Here is a 5052-nt window from a genome sequence, read left to right as displayed (position 1 = left end):
AGAAATAGCTGTGAGCCGCGAGAACTCCGCCCCCTTAAGCTGATTGGTCAGGCCATCAGGGACGTTTGTGACAATCTTTTACCCCGGTGTACTTCCTTTCAAAATAAATTATTTGTATTTGGGTAGTACATTTGGAGTATACGGGTTGGCAATGTGTTCAATTTAAGTGCTGAATGATTTTAAAAAAAAAACACACATTTAAGACCACATTTATTGTGTGAGAAAACACCCAGAGGCAGTCTACAGTGCCAGGAAAGTTTGTGAATATCTCGGACCCGGTGCATTCCTTTCAAAATAAAATATAGGGAGTTAATTGGTTTAAAAAAATAAATCACTTATATACAATAACCATCCATTTCCTTTACCGTTTATCCTCACTAGGGTCGCGGGGGCGCTGGAGCCTATCCCAGCTGTCTTTGGGGGAAAGGCGGGGTACACGCTGAACTGGTCGCCAGCCAATCGCAGGGCACATAAACAAACTTTGCTGAATTCTTCCTCCATTGATTTTTTTTTGGTCTTTTCATGCTAAGTACTTGAAGTAATATAATATATATATAGTATATACATTTTTTAGTGTAAATACTATCATGAGAGGGAAGAAGAAATGTAATGCGTGCAAAAGATTTATTCACTGGGCGATACAGTGGTCTGAGGTTGTGTGTTCGAATCTCGGCTTTGGCCTTCCCGTGTGGCGGTTCCATATTTTCCATTTGTGTTGGTTTCCTCAGGGTACTCCATCTTGCTCCCACATTCCATAAACATGCTTGTTAAAGTCATTGAAGGCTATAAATTGTTCATAGGCACGAATGTGACTGTGAATGCCTTTTTGTCTTTGTGTACCCCTGTGTTAAATGGATTGATTTACTGGATTTGTATTTATTTTACTTTTTTATTCAGGCAACAATAATAAAATATGTAATTTCACTTTATGTTTGTGTTTTGGGACATTTTATTCATACAGTGCATGCTGGAATGTTTTTTTGTTTTGTTTTAGGGGGTTGTTTAATTCAAAAGCCACAGTTTCTTCAACTACGTATTTCCTATGATAGGGAAATCTGGTTAATGTTCGGTTTACTACTTTACGTTATTTCTATAGTTTAGAAAATGATGTAACTTATGTGATATTTTGAGTAAATATGGAAATGTTAGAATTATATATAAGCTTTAATTATCTGCCAGTGTTTATGCACCACCGATTGTCCAAGTCCTGTTTTACAGATTGCACAATAAATCCCTCTATGAGCCTCTATTATGCAAAACTGCAAATTATAACCAGTACTTTTCAATAAAGACTGTATCACCGTGGGTGCACTTATTTAATTGCAAAGTGAAACATTGCCTGAATGTTTGAGGTCACCGCAAGACTGAGTCATTTTACTGCATCGCTGGGCTATTGTCACTTAAATGTGGCCACAGTGTTTGTACCTGCAACGTCATCCCTGCTTTGGCAGCCAGGTTGACGCTGTACTGAACCTTCAAGCCTTCAGGCGAAGCAAGGCTGCTATTGCCGCCTTAAGGGAGGAGCGGACAGTCGTTAAAAGAAATTAGCAATCCAAAAAGACTCATGGCGCCACTGAGACGACAGCACGCGCACGCGCCGCGCACGCACACGCACACACGCGATTGGATGTCACAATCTGCAATGCAAAGTCGACGACACGGATGTAGCAGTAAAAAAAAAAAAAAAAAAAAAAAAAGGAATCTAATTCCTGAGAAATGTTTATTTAACTTAATGAAAGTGTTTTAAAAGTGATTTACATGCACTATAAATACAAAAAAAGAAAGAAAAAAAAGTTGCATGACTGCCAGAAATAAGGCTTTACGCGTTGTACATGAAGCCAACAGCCTACTGCAAATGAGTATACAGCTTTAGTGAAAAAAAATACACATGACAATTACAGCAATTATCTGCAATTCACAGAGGCGCCAGTCCGGAGCTGTGTCAGCTATGCAAGAAGACTGCTGCAAATAGAAGTGTCTGGAGTCAACCAAATACGGCTTTATGTCTTACAACTATACCTTCGTAAGTATTATTTCTTCTTCGCATATAGATATAGATCTTAATGCAATAGAACGTGTTTATTTGTGCAACGTGGAAAGCACGTTCGCTTTACTTGTAATTGCAATCGATTTTCGTTGGTAGTTGTATTCTACCATCTAGTGGTAAGAGTTCGTAACAGCACCGTCCCTATGCATGAACCACGAACTTCATTCCCCGATCCGATCCAGTACTATCCTGGAGTCTAACTACTTCACAGACACAAATGCTGTTGATACTATCACATCAATAATATTGAATAAAGGTTGTAGTGTTTAGTGGTGCAGGCGGCATAGTAGAATAGTGGTTAGCACATCTGCCTCACAGCCCTCAGGGTTTGAATCTCTGCTGCGGCCTTCCTGTGTGGTGTTTACAGAGATGCGAATGTTTGGGTTTGCATTAGCTGAAATCTGTATCATCATCAAATCTATGAAAATTAAGGTTCGAATTATTTGACTGTGTGTAAGGAATCTATGAGTTTCACTTTTGCATTTAAACTACTGAAATAAATGACGAGTATTTTAATGGACTGATACTCACCTGTATTACTATGTGATCATTTTACTGTGTCAGCATTTAAATTATGTACCTTTAGTTGGCTGACATGACTATACTTGTAGCACTTAAGAAAAGCCACAGTTTTAGCAAAATTTTTTTAGCCGTGAATTAGAAAATAATGTGTGTGTTTTTTCCTGCTGAGAGGATGAGGGTTAACAAGCTTTCAGCACTGGGTGGGTAGTGATGCAAATGACATTTGCTGTGTCTGGTTTCACACATTTGGCAACACTTGTAGGTGTGACCCGGTACAGACGGTGAAGGCTTTGTGCTACAAAAGCCCCCTGCTACTTTGTGTCTGTTGACATGATGGGTGAGGAGGGTGGGGGTCTGCAGGTAATATCTACCTAAGATTATGAGCAAGCCAAAACTTCTAAAAAAACAACCCTTTACATATTTCATAATAGACTAAAAGTGGCCATAAGTTGATAGATATCTCCACTTTGAAGATGTGGCCTTCACATGGAGTCACACCAAGGCAGACAAACTTCCTCCAACACCTCATTGGCTTCCACCCCTCACTTTGATGTGAGCCATATCAAGGATGGAACAAGAGACAGGCAGACTGTCTCCACGCTGCTTGTGATAATGGACTGAATATTCCCTCCATTAGACCCCACACTATTGTGCATGCAAACAGTTTGTGGTGCAGGAAGATGGTTCACAGCGACTTTGATGATAAAGACATACTTTAAGGTGCTTGCATCCCAAAGCCTTCATGCTGTCTTTATCTTTAGAGTGCTTCGAGAGAGAGGTAACTGATGGCATCCGCTGATGTGTTTCCGGTTTTGTAATGTATCTGTGTTTGATCGTCAGGAGGGATTGTACTGTGAAGGTGGTACAGTCTATCAATTGGATAGTTGAGCTTCTCAATTTAAATATGGAAAATAACTGCGCTCTGATTGTCTCGGTATCCAAACAGCCAGCCCAGTTCCATTTCTGGTTTTATGGGAATCACTATGTTCCTCTTTGCGTCACTGGTACTGGTAACAGACACAAATCCAAAGCAGCAAAATACCTTTCTGGTTTAGATGTGCACTGAGCTGAAGTCAAAACAAGATTTCCAGATGTCTTGTACAAAAAAGTACAATTAAAACAGCGTACAGTACAAGAAATATTATTTAGAAATGAAAATACTCTAAAAAGCATGAGAAAAAAGGTTTTTAACCTGGATTTAAAAACATTCACACTTGGGGCTGACGTCACTTCTGTTGGCAATTTATTCCATTTGTGTGCAGCATAATAGCTAAATGCTGCTTCACCATGTTTGCTTTGGACTCTGTGCTCCACTATTTGACCTGAGTTTGTCGATCTCAGAGCCCTACTGGGTTATATTCTATTAGCATTTCTTTCATGTATTCAGGACTTAAACCATTTAGTGATTTATAGACCAGTAGCAGAAATTTAAAATTTATTCTAAAGCTGACCTTGAGCCAGTGTAAAGACTTCGAGTAATATGCTCTGACCTCTTTGTTCTGGTTAGAACCAGAGCTGCAGCATTCTGAATGAGCTGCAGTTGTTTAATGCCCTTTTGGGGGAGTCCAGTCAGAAGACCATTACAATAGTCAAGTCTCCTTGAGATAAAAGCATGGATGAGCCTCTCCTGGCCTGCTTGACACATGCAAGCCTTCACTCTAGATATGTTCTTCAGATGGTAAAAGGCAGTTTTAGTAATTGGTTTTCTATGACTGTTCAAAGTCAGGTCGGAATCTATCAGAACACTAAGGTTTCGGACTTGGTCTTTGGTTTTTAAAATAATGATCCATAATTTTTTTGTGTGATGTTTTAGAGAAAGCTACCAAGGGTCCCGTTGATGCATTCATTCAAAGTAATACAAATTTAAATAGTTGTATTACCTTGAGATTAAAATAACTACAATAAGTTTTTCAACAGGGTAACTTGTAATTGTAACCAACTACATTTCTAAAGTACTCTTCCCAACAGTGTCCAAGAGGTAGTGAAGCTCTTGATTGCCACCCTCACATATGGCCAAGAGCTGTGAATCATTACCGAAAGATCACAGATCCAAGCGGCCGAAAAGACTTACCGCCGCAGTGTGCCAAATTTCCCTTAGAGAAGGTGACAAGCTCAGTCATCCGGGACGGGCCAGATGAGTTGCCTCTGGCATCTAGTTTGAATGCCTCAAAGACATCTCTCTGCAAAGGTGTTTCAGGCATGTCCAATCAGGGTGTGGCCGTGGGGAACACCCAGGACATGCTTGTCTGTCTCTCGGCTGGCCTGGAAATGTCCCGCGACCCAACCCTGGATGAGCTAAAGAGGTTGGATTTATGTCCCAACAGTTTCAGTGAGTCTTGGAATTCTATTGATAAAAAATCTTGCAGTATTGCACACCACTCAGTGGACAGAGGACTGCAGGTGGGTGGAAATAAATATTACAATGAAGTTAAAATCAGCTAATTGGGGTATTCACAAATGAAGTTCAAGAACGCAAGAAGACA

Source organism: Phyllopteryx taeniolatus, chromosome 20, assembly GCF_024500385.1.
Source record: "Phyllopteryx taeniolatus isolate TA_2022b chromosome 20, UOR_Ptae_1.2, whole genome shotgun sequence".
Classification (NCBI taxonomy): Eukaryota; Metazoa; Chordata; class Actinopteri; order Syngnathiformes; family Syngnathidae; genus Phyllopteryx; species Phyllopteryx taeniolatus.
This window is presented reverse-complemented; position numbering follows the sequence as displayed.